We start from the raw sequence: 19,153 nt of genomic DNA, 5'->3' as shown, positions 1-19,153 counted from the left end.
ACAGAACCAACTAACATGCATAAAAAAAATTACATTAACAGGGACAAAATAATACACATATCTTGCTAACACGGAGACCTGTAAAGAAAACATGGCTAACTTTTGCATGTATTTTGCACTAAAGAATAGAATGAAAGTGAGAAAGAGGGAAAGAAAGATGAAGAAGGAAGTAAAAAATTAACGTCTGAACTGTTCACATACCCAACTCTGCTTCAAAACGTAAAGTACTTGATGATCCTAATCTATAAGAAAACAGAATGAAGAAAGCACAGAACAGAAAAAACAATCTAACGTGCATGAATAAATACAAAGTCAGATATCATATGGCATGCCTACGATGAGACCTGTAAAAAAACATAGCTAAATTTGTATGCATTTTACACTAAAGAAGACAATGAAAGAGAGAAGAGAGGAAGAAAGATGAAGGTAGAGAAAAACGATCATGTCTAAACTGTTCACATACCCAAATCATCTTCAAAACGAAAAGTACTTGTTCCCCATCTGTAAGAGAAAAAAATGGAGAAAACAGAACAGAACAAACCATCTCACATGCATTAATACATACAACAACAGATATACAACAGTACACATGGCATGCTAAAAAGGTGACCTGTACATAAACACATACAATAGCAGATATAAAACTGTACACATTAAATGCTAAAAAGGTGACATTTAAAAAAAATGGCTAACATTTTTTCTTATGTATTGCAAGATATGAATTGTATTCAAAACATTTCCCACACTCAGTACATGAATACGGCATTTCAACAGTGTGAGTTACCTCATCTCTGAGAAGGTTTGCGTTGATTCCAAAACATTTCCCACACTCAGCACATGAATTGGGCTTCTAACCGGTGTAAGATATGTGATGTCTCTCAGGATGCAATTCATGTACAAAATGATCCCAATCTGTAAGTGAACACAATCAAGACAAAACAGAAAAAGAACAAGAATCTGACATGTAAAAATACATACAATTACAGATATACAATACTACATATGGCATGCCTACAATATAACCTGTAAAAAAAATGGTTCGTGTTTGCATGTATTTTACACTGAAAAAGAGAAAGAAAGAAAGAAAGAAAGAGAAATGAAGGAAAAGAGCAAAAAAAGTCATGTCTAAACAATTCACATACCCACTTCTGCTTCAAAGTGTACAGTATTTGTTGACTCCAATCTGTAAGAGAAAAGAATGAAGACAACACAGAACAGAAAAAAACAAAACAAAAATATTACATGTATAATACATACAATGAAAGATAGACAATACTATACTGTAGTACACATGGCATGCCTACAATGTGACCTTTAAAAAAGATGGTTCATGTTTGCAAGTATTTCACACTGAAAAAAAAGAACGAAAGACAGAAAAAGGGGTAGAAAGATGAAGAAAAAAAAACAAAAAACATGTTGACACAGTTCACATACCCAACTCTGTTCGAAAAGGAGAAGTACTTGACGATCCAAATCTGTAAGACAACAGAATGAAGACAACACAGAACAGAACCAACTAACATGCATAAAAAAATTACATTAACAGGGACAAAATAATACACATATCTTGCTAACACGGAGACCTGTAAAGAAAACATGGCTAACTTTTGCATGTATTTTGCACTAAAGAATAGAATGAAAGTGAGAAAGAGGGAAAGAAAGATGAAGAAGGAAGTAAAAAATTAATGTCTGAACTGTTCACATACCCAACTCTGCTTCAAAACGTAAAGTACTTGATGATCCTAATCTATAAGAAAACAGAATGAAGAAAGCACAGAACAGAAAAAACAATCTAACGTGCATGAATAAATACAAAGTCAGATATCATATGGCATGCCTACGATGAGACCTGTAAAAAAACATAGCTAAATTTGTATGCATTTTACACTATAGAAGACAATGAAAGAGAGAAGAGAGGAAGAAAGATGAAGGTAGAGAAAAACGATCATGTCTAAACTGTTCACATACCCAAATCATCTTCAAAACGAAAAGTACTTGTTCCCCATCTGTAAGAGAAAAAAATGGAGAAAACAGAACAGAACAAACCATCTCACATGCATTAATACATACAACAACAGATATACAACAGTACACATGGCATGCTAAAAAGGTGACCTGTACATAAACACATACAATAGCAGATATAAAACTGTACACATTAAATGCTAAAAAGGTGACATTTAAAAAAATGGCTAATATTTTTTCTTATGTATTGCAAGATATGAATTGTATTCAAAACATTTCCCACACTCAGTACATGAATACGGCATTTCAACAGTGTGAGTTACCTCATCTCTGAGAAGGTTTGCGTTGATTCCAAAACATTTCCCACACTCAGCACATGAATTGGGCTTCTAACCGGTGTAAGATATGTGATGTCTCTCAGGATGCAATTCATGTACAACATGATCCCAATCTGTAAAAGAACACAATCAAGACAAAACAGAAAAAGAACAAGAATCTGACATGTAAAAATACATACAATTACAGATATACAATACTACATATGGCATGCCTACAATATAACCTGTAAAAAAAATGGTTCGTGTTTGCATGTATTTTACACTGAAAAAGAGAAAGAAAGAAAGAAAGAGAAATGAAGGAAAAGAGCAAAAAAAGTCATGTCTAAACAATTCACATACCCACTTCTGCTTCAAAATGTACAGTATTTGTTGACTCCAATCTGTAAGAGAAAAGAATGAAGACAACACAGAACAGAAAAAAACAAAACAAAAATATTACATGTATAATACATACAATGAAAGATAGACAATACTATACTGTAGTACACATGGCATGCCTACAATGTGACCTTTAAAAAAGATGGTTCATGTTTGCAAGTATTTCACACTGAAAAAAAAGAACGAAAGACAGAAAAAGGGGTAGAAAGATGAAGAAAAAAAACAAAAAACATGTTGACACAGTTCACATACCCAACTCTGTTCGAAAAGGAGAAGTACTTGACGATCCAAATCTGTAAGACAACAGAATGAAGACAACACAGAACAGAACCAACTAACATGCATAAAAAAATTACATTAACAGGGACAAAATAATACACATATCTTGCTAACACGGAGACCTGTAAAGAAAACATGGCTAACTTTTGCATGTATTTTGCACTAAAGAATAGAATGAAAGTGAGAAAGAGGGAAAGAAAGATGAAGAAGGAAGTAAAAAATTAATGTCTGAACTGTTCACATACCCAACTCTGCTTCAAAACGTAAAGTACTTGATGATCCTAATCTATAAGAAAACAGAATGAAGAAAGCACAGAACAGAAAAAACAATCTAACGTGCATGAATAAATACAAAGTCAGATATCATATGGCATGCCTACGATGAGACCTGTAAAAAAACATAGCTAAATTTGTATGCATTTTACACTAAAGAAGACAATGAAAGAGAGAAGAGAGGAAGAAAGATGAAGGTAGAGAAAAACGATCATGTCTAAACTGTTCACATACCCAAATCATCTTCAAAACGAAAAGTACTTGTTCCCCATCTGTAAGAGAAAAAAATGGAGAAAACAGAACAGAACAAACCATCTCACATGCATTAATACATACAACAACAGATATACAACAGTACACATGGCATGCTAAAAAGGTGACCTGTACATAAACACATACAATAGCAGATATAAAACTGTACACATTAAATGCTAAAAAGGTGACATTTAAAAAAAATGGCTAACATTTTTTCTTATGTATTGCAAGATATGAATTGTATTCAAAACATTTCCCACACTCAGTACATGAATACGGCATTTCAACAGTGTGAGTTACCTCATCTCTGAGAAGGTTTGCGTTGATTCCAAAACATTTCCCACACTCAGCACATGAATTGGGCTTCTAACCGGTGTAAGATATGTGATGTCTCTCAGGATGCAATTCATGTACAAAATGATCCCAATCTGTAAGAGAACACAATCAAGACAAAACAGAAAAAGAACAAGAATCTGACATGTAAAAATACATACAATTACAGATATACAATACTACATATGGCATGCCTACAATATAACCTGTAAAAAAAATGGTTCGTGTTTGCATGTATTTTACACTGAAAAAGAGAAAGAAAGAAAGAAAGAGAAATGAAGGAAAAGAGCAAAAAAAGTCATGTCTAAACAATTCACATACCCACTTCTGCTTCAAAATGTACAGTATTTGTTGACTCCAATCTGTAAGAGAAAAGAATGAAGACAACACAGAACAGAAAAAAACAAAACAAAAATATTACATGTATAATACATACAATGACAGATAGACAATACTATACTGTAGTACACATGGCATGCCTACAATGTGACCTTTAAAAAAGATGGTTCATGTTTGCAAGTATTTCACACTGAAAAAAAAGAACGAAAGACAGAAAAAGGGGTAGAAAGATGAAGAAAAAAAAACAAAAAACATGTTGACACAGTTCACATACCCAACTCTGTTCGAAAAGGAGAAGTACTTGACGATCCAAATCTGTAAGACAACAGAATGAAGACAACACAGAACAGAACCAACTAACATGCATAAAAAAAATTACATTAACAGGGACAAAATAATACACATATCTTGCTAACACGGAGACCTGTAAAGAAAACATGGCTAACTTTTGCATGTATTTTGCACTAAAGAATAGAATGAAAGTGAGAAAGAGGGAAAGAAAGATGAAGAAGGAAGTAAAAAATTAACGTCTGAACTGTTCACATACCCAACTCTGCTTCAAAACGTAAAGTACTTGATGATCCTAATCTATAAGAAAACAGAATGAAGAAAGCACAGAACAGAAAAAACAATCTAACGTGCATGAATAAATACAAAGTCAGATATCATATGGCATGCCTACGATGAGACCTGTAAAAAAACATAGCTAAATTTGTATGCATTTTACACTAAAGAAGACAATGAAAGAGAGAAGAGAGGAAGAAAGATGAAGGTAGAGAAAAACGATCATGTCTAAACTGTTCACATACCCAAATCATCTTCAAAACGAAAAGTACTTGTTCCCCATCTGTAAGAGAAAAAAATGGAGAAAACAGAACAGAACAAACCATCTCACATGCATTAATACATACAACAACAGATATACAACAGTACACATGGCATGCTAAAAAGGTGACCTGTACATAAACACATACAATAGCAGATATAAAACTGTACACATTAAATGCTAAAAAGGTGACATTTAAAAAAAATGGCTAACATTTTTTCTTATGTATTGCAAGATATGAATTGTATTCAAAACATTTCCCACACTCAGTACATGAATACGGCATTTCAACAGTGTGAGTTACCTCATCTCTGAGAAGGTTTGCGTTGATTCCAAAACATTTCCCACACTCAGCACATGAATTGGGCTTCTAACCGGTGTAAGATATGTGATGTCTCTCAGGATGCAATTCATGTACAAAATGATCCCAATCTGTAAGTGAACACAATCAAGACAAAACAGAAAAAGAACAAGAATCTGACATGTAAAAATACATACAATTACAGATATACAATACTACATATGGCATGCCTACAATATAACCTGTAAAAAAAATGGTTCGTGTTTGCATGTATTTTACACTGAAAAAGAGAAAGAAAGAAAGAAAGAGAAATGAAGGAAAAGAGCAAAAAAAGTCATGTCTAAACAATTCACATACCCACTTCTGCTTCAAAATGTACAGTATTTGTTGACTCCAATCTGTAAGAGAAAAGAATGAAGACAACACAGAACAGAAAAAAACAAAACAAAAATATTACATGTATAATACATACAATGAAAGATAGACAATACTATACTGTAGTACACATGGCATGCCTACAATGTGACCTTTAAAAAAGATGGTTCATGTTTGCAAGTATTTCACACTGAAAAAAAAGAACGAAAGACAGAAAAAGGGGTAGAAAGATGAAGAAAAAAAAACAAAAAACATGTTGACACAGTCACATACCCAACTCTGTTCGAAAAGGAGAAGTACTTGACGATCCAAATCTGTAAGACAACAGAATGAAGACAACACAGAACAGAACCAACTAACATGCATAAAAAAATTACATTAACAGGGACAAAATAATACACATATCTTGCTAACACGGAGACCTGTAAAGAAAACATGGCTAACTTTTGCATGTATTTTGCACTAAAGAATAGAATGAAAGTGAGAAAGAGGGAAAGAAAGATGAAGAAGGAAGTAAAAAATTAATGTCTGAACTGTTCACATACCCAACTCTGCTTCAAAACGTAAAGTACTTGATGATCCTAATCTATAAGAAAACAGAATGAAGAAAGCACAGAACAGAAAAAACAATCTAACGTGCATGAATAAATACAAAGTCAGATATCATATGGCATGCCTACGATGAGACCTGTAAAAAAACATAGCTAAATTTGTATGCATTTTACACTAAAGAAGACAATGAAAGAGAGAAGAGAGGAAGAAAGATGAAGGTAGAGAAAAACGATCATGTCTAAACTGTTCACATACCCAAATCATCTTCAAAACGAAAAGTACTTGTTCCCCATCTGTAAGAGAAAAAAATGGAGAAAACAGAACAGAACAAACCATCTCACATGCATTAATACATACAACAACAGATATACAACAGTACACATGGCATGCTAAAAAGGTGACCTGTACATAAACACATACAATAGCAGATATAAAACTGTACACATTAAATGCTAAAAAGGTGACATTTAAAAAAAATGGCTAACATTTTTTCTTATGTATTGCAAGATATGAATTGTATTCAAAACATTTCCCACACTCAGTACATGAATACGGCATTTCAACAGTGTGAGTTACCTCATCTCTGAGAAGGTTTGCGTTGATTCCAAAACATTTCCCACACTCAGCACATGAATTGGGCTTCTAACCGGTGTAAGATATGTGATGTCTCTCAGGATGCAATTCATGTACAAAATGATCCCAATCTGTAAGTGAACACAATCAAGACAAAACAGAAAAAGAACAAGAATCTGACATGTAAAAATACATACAATTACAGATATACAATACTACATATGGCATGCCTACAATATAACCTGTAAAAAAAATGGTTCGTGTTTGCATGTATTTTACACTGAAAAAGAGAAAGAAAGAAAGAAAGAAAGAGAAATGAAGGAAAAGAGCAAAAAAAGTCTTGTCTAAACAATTCACATACCCACTTCTGCTTCAAAATGTACAGTATTTGTTGACTCCAATCTGTAAGAGAAAAGAATGAAGACAACACAGAACAGAAAAAAACAAAACAAAAATATTACATGTATAATACATACAATGAAAGATAGACAATACTATACTGTAGTACACATGGCATGCCTACAATGTGACCTTTAAAAAAGATGGTTCATGTTTGCAAGTATTTCACACTGAAAAAAAAGAACGAAAGACAGAAAAAGGGGTAGAAAGATGAAGAAAAAAAAACAAAAAACATGTTGACACAGTTCACATACCCAACTCTGTTCGAAAAGGAGAAGTACTTGACTATCCAAATCTGTAAGACAACAGAATGAAGACAACACAGAACAGAACCAACTAACATGCATAAAAAAATTACATTAACAGGGACAAAATAATACACATATCTTGCTAACACGGAGACCTGTAAAGAAAACATGGCTAACTTTTGCATGTATTTTGCACTAAAGAATAGAATGAAAGTGAGAAAGAGGGAAAGAAAGATGAAGAAGGAAGTAAAAAATTAATGTCTGAACTGTTCACATACCCAACTCTGCTTCAAAACGTAAAGTACTTGATGATCCTAATCTATAAGAAAACAGAATGAAGAAAGCACAGAACAGAAAAAACAATCTAACGTGCATGAATAAATACAAAGTCAGATATCATATGGCATGCCTACGATGAGACCTGTAAAAAAACATAGCTAAATTTGTATGCATTTTACACTAAAGAAGACAATGAAAGAGAGAAGAGAGGAAGAAAGATGAAGGTAGAGAAAAACGATCATGTCTAAACTGTTCACATACCCAAATCATCTTCAAAACGAAAAGTACTTGTTCCCCATCTGTAAGAGAAAAAAATGGAGAAAACAGAACAGAACAAACCATCTCACATGCATTAATACATACAACAACAGATATACAACAGTACACATGGCATGCTAAAAAGGTGACCTGTACATAAACACATACAATAGCAGATATAAAACTGTACACATTAAATGCTAAAAAGGTGACATTTAAAAAAATGGCTAATATTTTTTCTTATGTATTGCAAGATATGAATTGTATTCAAAACATTTCCCACACTCAGTACATGAATACGGCATTTCAACAGTGTGAGTTACCTCATCTCTGAGAAGGTTTGCGTTGATTCCAAAACATTTCCCACACTCAGCACATGAATTGGGCTTCTAACCGGTGTAAGATATGTGATGTCTCTCAGGATGCAATTCATGTACAACATGATCCCAATCTGTAAGAGAACACAATCAAGACAAAACAGAAAAAGAACAAGAATCTGACATGTAAAAATACATACAATTACAGATATACAATACTACATATGGCATGCCTACAATATAACCTGTAAAAAAAATGGTTCGTGTTTGCATGTATTTTACACTGAAAAAGAGAAAGAAAGAAAGAAAGAGAAATGAAGGAAAAGAGCAAAAAAAGTCATGTCTAAACAATTCACATACCCACTTCTGCTTCAAAATGTACAGTATTTGTTGACTCCAATCTGTAAGAGAAAAGAATGAAGACAACACAGAACAGAAAAAAACAAAACAAAAATATTACATGTATAATACATACAATGAAAGATAGACAATACTATACTGTAGTACACATGGCATGCCTACAATGTGACCTTTAAAAAAGATGGTTCATGTTTGCAAGTATTTCACACTGAAAAAAAAGAACGAAAGACAGAAAAAGGGGTAGAAAGATGAAGAAAAAAAACAAAAAACATGTTGACACAGTTCACATACCCAACTCTGTTCGAAAAGGAGAAGTACTTGACGATCCAAATCTGTAAGACAACAGAATGAAGACAACACAGAACAGAACCAACAAACATGCATAAAAAAATTACATTAACAGGGACAAAATAATACACATATCTTGCTAACACGGAGACCTGTAAAGAAAACATGGCTAACTTTTGCATGTATTTTGCACTAAAGAATAGAATGAAAGTGAGAAAGAGGGAAAGAAAGATGAAGAAGGAAGTAAAAAATTAATGTCTGAACTGTTCACATACCCAACTCTGCTTCAAAACGTAAAGTACTTGATGATCCTAATCTATAAGAAAACAGAATGAAGAAAGCACAGAACAGAAAAAACAATCTAACGTGCATGAATAAATACAAAGTCAGATATCATATGGCATGCCTACGATGAGACCTGTAAAAAAACATAGCTAAATTTGTATGCATTTTACACTAAAGAAGACAATGAAAGAGAGAAGAGAGGAAGAAAGATGAAGGTAGAGAAAAACGATCATGTCTAAACTGTTCACATACCCAAATCATCTTCAAAACGAAAAGTACTTGTTCCCCATCTGTAAGAGAAAAAAATGGAGAAAACAGAACAGAACAAACCATCTCACATGCATTAATACATACAACAACAGATATACAACAGTACACATGGCATGCTAAAAAGGTGACCTGTACATAAACACATACAATAGCAGATATAAAACTGTACACATTAAATGCTAAAAAGGTGACATTTAAAAAAATGGCTAATATTTTTTCTTATGTATTGCAAGATATGAATTGTATTCAAAACATTTCCCACACTCAGTACATGAATACGGCATTTCAACAGTGTGAGTTACCTCATCTCTGAGAAGGTTTGCGTTGATTCCAAAACATTTCCCACACTCAGCACATGAATTGGGCTTCTAACCGGTGTAAGATATGTGATGTCTCTCAGGATGGAATTCATGTACAAAATGATCCCAATCTGTAAGAGAACACAATCAAGACAAAACAGAAAAAGAACAAGAATCTGACATGTAAAAATACATACAATTACAGATATACAATACTACATATGGCATGCCTACAATATAACCTGTAAAAAAAATGGTTCGTGTTTGCATGTATTTTACACTGAAAAAGAGAAAGAAAGAAAGAAAGAGAAATGAAGGAAAAGAGCAAAAAAAGTCATGTCTAAACAATTCACATACCCACTTCTGCTTCAAAATGTACAGTATTTGTTGACTCCAATCTGTAAGAGAAAAGAATGAAGACAACACAGAACAGAAAAAAACAAAACAAAAATATTACATGTATAATACATACAATGAAAGATAGACAATACTATACTGTAGTACACATGGCATGCCTACAATGTGACCTTTAAAAAAGATGGTTCATGTTTGCAAGTATTTCACACTGAAAAAAAAGAACGAAAGACAGAAAAAGGGGTAGAAAGATGAAGAAAAAAAACAAAAAACATGTTGACACAGTTCACATACCCAACTCTGTTCGAAAAGGAGAAGTACTTGACGATCCAAATCTGTAAGACAACAGAATGAAGACAACACAGAACAGAACCAACTAACATGCATAAAAAAATTACATTAACAGGGACAAAATAATACACATATCTTGCTAACACGGAGACCTGTAAAGAAAACATGGCTAACTTTTGCATGTATTTTGCACTAAAGAATAGAATGAAAGTGAGAAAGAGGGAAAGAAAGATGAAGAAGGAAGTAAAAAATTAACGTCTGAACTGTTCACATACCCAACTCTGCTTCAAAACGTAAAGTACTTGATGATCCTAATCTATAAGAAAACAGAATGAAGAAAGCACAGAACAGAAAAAACAATCTAACGTGCATAAATAAATACAAAGACAGATATCATATGGCATGCCTACGATGAGACCTGTAAAAAAACATAGCTAAATTTGTATGCATTTTACACTGAAGAAGACAATGAAAGAGAGAAGAGAGGAAGAAAGATGAAGGTATAGAAAAACGATCATGTCTAAACTGTTCACATACCCAAATCATCTTCAAAACGAAAAGGACTTGTTCCCCATCTGTAAGAGAAAAAAATGGAGAAAACAGAACAGAACAAACCATCTCACATGCATTAATACATACAACAACAGATATACAACAGTACACATGGCATGCTAAAAAGGTGAACTGTACATAAACACATACAATAGCAGATATAAAACTGTACACATTAAATGCTAAAAAGGTGACATTTAAAAAAAAATGGCTAACATTTTTTCTTATGTATTGCAAGATATGAATTGTATTCAAAACATTTCCCACACTCAGTACATGAATACGGCATTTCAACAGTGTGAGTTACCTCATCTCTGAGAAGGTTTGCGTTGATTCCAAAACATTTCCCACACTCAGGACATGAATTGGGCTTCTAACCGGTGTAAGATATGTGATGTCTCTCAGGATGCAATTCATGTACAAAATGATCCCAATCTGTAAGAGAACACAATCAAGACAAAACAGAAAAAGAACAAGAATCTGACATGTAAAAATACATACAATTACAGATATACAATACTACATATGGCATGCCTACAATATAATCTGTAAAAAAAAAAATGGTTCGTGTATGCATGTATTTTACACTGAAAAAGAGAAAGAAAGAAAGAAAAATGAAGGAAAAGAGCAAAAAAACGTCATGTCTAAACAATTCACATACCCACTTCTGCTTCAAAATGTAAAGTATTTGTTGACTCCAATCTGTAAGAGAAAAGAATGAAGACAACACAGAACAGAAAAAAAAACAAAACAAAAATATTACATGTATAATACATACAATGAAAGATAGACAATACTATACTGTAGTACACATGGCATGCCTACAATGTGACCTTTAAAAAAGATGGTTCATGTTTGCAAGTATTTCACACTGAAAAAAAAGAACGAAAGACAGAAAAAGGGGTAGAAAGATGAAGAAAAAAAAACAAAAAACATGTTGACACAGTTCACATACCCAACTCTGTTCGAAAAGGAGAAGTACTTGACTATCCAAATCTGTAAGACAACAGAATGAAGACAACACAGAACAGAACCAACTAACATGCATAAAAAAATTACATTAACAGGGACAAAATAATACACATATCTTGCTAACACGGAGACCTGTAAAGAAAACATGGCTAACTTTTGCATGTATTTTGCACTAAAGAATAGAATGAAAGTGAGAAAGAGGGAAAGAAAGATGAAGAAGGAAGTAAAAAATTAATGTCTGAACTGTTCACATACCCAACTCTGCTTCAAAACGTAAAGTACTTGATGATCCTAATCTATAAGAAAACAGAATGAAGAAAGCACAGAACAGAAAAAACAATCTAACGTGCATGAATAAATACAAAGTCAGATATCATATGGCATGCCTACGATGAGACCTGTAAAAAAACATAGCTAAATTTGTATGCATTTTACACTAAAGAAGACAATGAAAGAGAGAAGAGAGGAAGAAAGATGAAGGTAGAGAAAAACGATCATGTCTAAACTGTTCACATACCCAAATCATCTTCAAAACGAAAAGTACTTGTTCCCCATCTGTAAGAGAAAAAAATGGAGAAAACAGAACAGAACAAACCATCTCACATGCATTAATACATACAACAACAGATATACAACAGTACACATGGCATGCTAAAAAGGTGACCTGTACATAAACACATACAATAGCAGATATAAAACTGTACACATTAAATGCTAAAAAGGTGACATTTAAAAAAATGGCTAATATTTTTTCTTATGTATTGCAAGATATGAATTGTATTCAAAACATTTCCCACACTCAGTACATGAATACGGCATTTCAACAGTGTGAGTTACCTCATCTCTGAGAAGGTTTGCGTTGATTCCAAAACATTTCCCACACTCAGCACATGAATTGGGCTTCTAACCGGTGTAAGATATGTGATGTCTCTCAGGATGCAATTCATGTACAACATGATCCCAATCTGTAAGAGAACACAATCAAGACAAAACAGAAAAAGAACAAGAATCTGACATGTAAAAATACATACAATTACAGATATACAATACTACATATGGCATGCCTACAATATAACCTGTAAAAAAAATGGTTCGTGTTTGCATGTATTTTACACTGAAAAAGAGAAAGAAAGAAAGAAAGAGAAATGAAGGAAAAGAGCAAAAAAAGTCATGTCTAAACAATTCACATACCCACTTCTGCTTCAAAATGTACAGTATTTGTTGACTCCAATCTGTAAGAGAAAAGAATGAAGACAACACAGAACAGAAAAAAACAAAACAAAAATATTACATGTATAATACATACAATGAAAGATAGACAATACTATACTGTAGTACACATGGCATGCCTACAATGTGACCTTTAAAAAAGATGGTTCATGTTTGCAAGTATTTCACACTGAAAAAAAAGAACGAAAGACAGAAAAAGGGGTAGAAAGATGAAGAAAAAAAACAAAAAACATGTTGACACAGTTCACATACCCAACTCTGTTCGAAAAGGAGAAGTACTTGACGATCCAAATCTGTAAGACAACAGAATGAAGACAACACAGAACAGAACCAACTAACATGCATAAAAAAATTACATTAACAGGGACAAAATAATACACATATCTTGCTAACACGGAGACCTGTAAAGAAAACATGGCTAACTTTTGCATGTATTTTGCACTAAAGAATAGAATGAAAGTGAGAAAGAGGGAAAGAAAGATGAAGAAGGAAGTAAAAAATTAATGTCTGAACTGTTCACATACCCAACTCTGCTTCAAAACGTAAAGTACTTGATGATCCTAATCTATAAGAAAACAGAATGAAGAAAGCACAGAACAGAAAAAACAATCTAACGTGCATGAATAAATACAAAGTCAGATATCATATGGCATGCCTACGATGAGACCTGTAAAAAAACATAGCTAAATTTGTATGCATTTTACACTAAAGAAGACAATGAAAGAGAGAAGAGAGGAAGAAAGATGAAGGTAGAGAAAAACGATCATGTCTAAACTGTTCACATACCCAAATCATCTTCAAAACGAAAAGTACTTGTTCCCCATCTGTAAGAGAAAAAAATGGAGAAAACAGAACAGAACAAACCATCTCACATGCATTAATACATACAACAACAGATATACAACAGTACACATGGCATGCTAAAAAGGTGACCTGTACATAAACACATACAATAGCAGATATAAAACTGTACACATTAAATGCTAAAAAGGTGACATTTAAAAAAATGGCTAATATTTTTTCTTATGTATTGCAAGATATGAATTGTATTCAAAACATTTCCCACAATCAGTACATGAATACGGCATTTCAACAGTGTGAGTTACCTCATCTCTGAGAAGGTTTGCGTTGATTCCAAAACATTTCCCACACTCAGCACATGAATTGGGCTTCTAACCGGTGTAAGATATGTGATGTCTCTCAGGATGGAATTCATGTACAAAATGATCCCAATCTGTAAGAGAACACAATCAAGACAAAACAGAAAAAGAACAAGAATCTGACATGTAAAAATACATACAATTACAGATATACAATACTACATATGGCATGCCTACAATATAACCTGTAAAAAAAATGGTTCGTGTTTGCATGTATTTTACACTGAAAAAGAGAAAGAAAGAAAGAAAGAGAAATGAAGGAAAAGAGCAAAAAAAGTCATGTCTAAACAATTCACATACCCACTTCTGCTTCAAAATGTACAGTATTTGTTGACTCCAATCTGTAAGAGAAAAGAATGAAGACAACACAGAACAGAAAAAAACAAAACAAAAATATTACATGTATAATACATACAATGAAAGATAGACAATACTATACTGTAGTACACATGGCATGCCTACAATGTGACCTTTAAAAAAGATGGTTCATGTTTGCAAGTATTTCACACTGAAAAAAAAGAACGAAAGACAGAAAAAGGGGTAGAAAGATGAAGAAAAAAAACAAAAAACATGTTGACACAGTTCACATACCCAACTCTGTTCGAAAAGGAGAAGTACTTGACGATCCAAATCTGTAAGACAACAGAATGAAGACAACACAGAACAGAACCAACTAACATGCATAAAAAAATTACATTAACAGGGACAAAATAATACACATATCTTGCTAACACGGAGACCTGTAAAGAAAACATGGCTAACTTTTGCATGTATTTTGCACTAAAGAATAGAATGAAAGTGAGAAAGAGGGAAAGAAAGATGAAGAAGGAAGTAAAAAATTAACGTCTGAACTGTTCACATACCCAACTCTGCTTCAAAACGTAAAGTACTTGATGATCCTAATCTATAAGAAAACAGAATGAAGAAAGCACAGAACAGAAAAAACAATCTAACGTGCATAAATAAATACAAAGACAGATATCATATGGCATGCCTACGATGAGACCTGTAAAAAAACATAGCTAAATTTGTATGCATTTTACACTGAAGAAGACAATGAAAGAGAGAAGAGAGGAAGAAAGATGAAGGTATAGAAAAACGATCATGTCTAAACTGTTCACATACCCAAATCATCTTCAAAACGAAAAGGACTTGTTCCCCATCTGTAAGAGAAAAAAATGGAGAAAACAGAACAGAACAAACCATCTCACATGCATTAATACATACAACAACAGATATACAACAGTACACATGGCATGCTAAAAAGGTGAACTGTACATAAACACATACAATAGCAGATATAAAACTGTACACATTAAATGCTAAAAAGGTGACATTTAAAAAAAAATGGCTAACATTTTTTCTTATGTATTGCAAGATATGAATTGTATTCAAAACATTTCCCACACTCAGTACATGAATACGGCATTTCAACAGTGTGAGTTACCTCATCTCTGAGAAGGTTTGCGTTGATTCCAAAACATTTCCCACACTCAGGACATGAATTGGGCTTCTAACCGGTGTAAGATATGTGATGTCTCTCAGGATGCAATTCATGTACAAAATGATCCCAATCTGTAAGAGAACACAATCAAGACAAAACAGAAAAAGAACAAGAATCTGACATGTAAAAATACATACAATTACAGATATACAATACTACATATGGCATGCCTACAATATAATCTGTAAAAAAAAAAATGGTTCGTGTATGCATGTATTTTACACTGAAAAAGAGAAAGAAAGAAAGAAAAATGAAGGAAAAGAGCAAAAAAACGTCATGTCTAAACAATTCACATACCCACTTCTGCTTCAAAATGTAAAGTATTTGTTGACTCCAATCTGTAAGAGAAAAGAATGAAGACAACACAGAACAGAAAAAAAAACAAAACAAAAATATTACATGTATAATACATACAATGAAAGATAGACAATACTATACTGTAGTACACATGGCATGCCTACAATGTGACCTTTAAAAAAGATGGTTCATGTTTGCAAGTATTTCACACTGAAAAAAAAGAACGAAAGACAGAAAAAGGAGTAGAAAGATGAAGAAAAAAAAAACAAAAAACATGTTGACACAGTTCACATACCCAACTCTGCTTGAAAAGGAGAAGTACTTGACGATCCAAATCTGTAAGACAACAGAATGAAGACAACACAGAACAGAACCAACTAACATGCATAAAAAATTTACATTAACAGAGACAAAGTAATACACATATCTTGCTAACACGGAGACCTGTAAAGAAAACATGGCTAACTTTTGCATGTATTTTGCACTAAAGAAGAGAATGAAAGTGAGAAAGAGGGAAAGAAAGATGAAGAAGGAAGTAAAAAATTAATGTCTGAACTGTTCACATACCCAACTCTGCTTCAAAACGTAAAGTACTTGATGATCCTAATCTGTAAGAAAACAGAATGAAGAAAGCACAGAACAGAAAAAACAATCTAACGTGCATGAATAAATACAAAGACAGATATCATATGGCATGCCTACGATGAGACCTGTAAAAAAACATAGCTAAATTTGTATGCATTTTACACTGAAGAAGACAATGAAAGAGAGAAGAGAGGAAGAAAGATGAAGGTAGAGAAAAACGATCATGTCTAAACTGTTCACATACCCAAATCATCTTCAAAACGAAAAGTACTTGTTCCCCATCTGTAAGAGAAAAAAATGGAGAAAACAGAACAGAACAAACCATCTCACATGCATTAATACATACAACAACAGATATACAACAGTACACATGGCATGCTAAAAAGGTGACCTGTACATAAACACATACAATAGCAGATATAAAACTGTACACATTAAATGCTAAAAAGGTGACATTTAAAAAAAATGGCTAACATTTTTTCTTATGTATTGCAAGATATGAATTGTATTCAAAACATTTCCCACACTCAGTACATGAATACGGCATTTCAACAGTGTGAGTTACCTCATCTCTGAGAAGGTTTGCGTTGATTCCAAAACATTTCCCACACTCAGCACATGAATTGGGCTTCTAACCGGTGTAAGATATGTGATGTCTCTCAGGATGCAATTCATGTACAAAATGATCCCAATCTGTAAGAGAACACAATCAAGACAAAACAGAAAAAGAACAAGAATCTGACATGTAAAAATACATACAATTACAGATATACAATACTACATATGGCATGCCTACAATATAACCTGTAAAAAAAATGGTTCGTGTTTGCATGTATTTTACACTGAAAAAGAGAAAGAAAGAAAGAAAGAGAAATGAAGGAAAAGAGCAAAAAAAGTCATGTCTAAACAATTCACATACCCACTTCTGCTTCAAAATGTACAGTATTTGTTGACTCCAATCTGTAAGAGAAAAGAATGAAGACAACACAGAACAGAAAAAAACAAAACAAAAATATTACATGTATAATACATACAATGAAAGATAGACAATACTATACTGTAGTACACATGGCATGCCTACAATGTGACCTTTAAAAAAGATGGTTCATGTTTGCAAGTATTTCACACTGAAAAAAAAGAACGAAAGACAGAAAAAGGGGTAGAAAGATGAAGAAAAAAAATCAAAAAACATGTTGACACAGTTCACATACCCAACTCTGCTTGAAAAGGAGAAGTACTTGACGATCCAAATCTGTAAGACAACAGAGTGAAGACAACACAGAACAGAACCAACTAACATGCATAAAAAATTTACATTAACAGAGACAAAATAATACACATATCTTGCTAACACGGAGACCTGTAAAGAAAACATGGCTAACCTTTGCATGTATTTTGCACTAAAGAAGAGAATGAAAGTGAGAAAGAGGGAAAGAAAGATGAAGAAGGAAGTAAAAAATTAATGTCTGAACTGTTCACATACCGAACTCTGCTTCAAAACGTAAAGTACTTGATGATCCTAATCTATAAGAAAACAGAATGAAGAAAGCACAGAACAGAAAAAACAATCTAACGTGTATGAATAAATACAAAGACAGATATCATATGGCATGCCTACGATGAGACCTGTAAAAAAACATAGCTAAATTTGTATGCATTTTACACTGAAGAAGACAATGAAAAAGAGAAGAGAGGAAGAAAGATGAAGGTAGAGAAAAACGATCATGTCTAAACTGTTCACATACCCAAATCATCTTCAAAACGAAAAGTACTTGTTCCCCATCTGTAAGAGAAAAAAATGGAGAAAACAGAACAGAACAAACCATCTCACATGCATTAATACATACAACAACAGATATACAACAGTACACATGGCATGCTAAAAAGGTGACCTGTACATAAACACATACAATAGCAGATATAAAACTGTACACATTAAATGCTAAAAAGGTGACATTTAAAAAAAATGGCTAACATTTTTTCTTATGTATTGCAAGATATGAATTGTATTCAAAACATTTCCCACACTCAGTACATGAATACGGCATTTCAACAGTGTGAGTTACCTCATCTCTGAGAAGGTTTGCGTTGATTCCAAAACATTTCCCACACTCAGCACATGAATTGGGCTTCTAACCGGTGTAAGATATGTGATGTCTCTCAGGATGCAATTCATGTACAAAATGATCCCAATCTGTAAGAGAACACAATCAAGACAAAACAGAAAAAGAACAAGAATCTGACATGTAAAAATACATACAATTACAGATATACAATACTACATATGGCATGCCTACAATATAACCTGTAAAAAAATGGTTCGTGTTTGCATGTATTTTACACTGAAAAAGAGAAAGAAAGAAAGAAAGAAAGAAAGAGAAATGAAGGAAAAGAGCAAAAAAAGTCATGTCTAAACAA

Source organism: Hyperolius riggenbachi, chromosome 4, assembly GCF_040937935.1.
Source record: "Hyperolius riggenbachi isolate aHypRig1 chromosome 4, aHypRig1.pri, whole genome shotgun sequence".
NCBI lineage: Eukaryota > Metazoa > Chordata > Amphibia > Anura > Hyperoliidae > Hyperolius > Hyperolius riggenbachi.
This window is presented reverse-complemented; position numbering follows the sequence as displayed.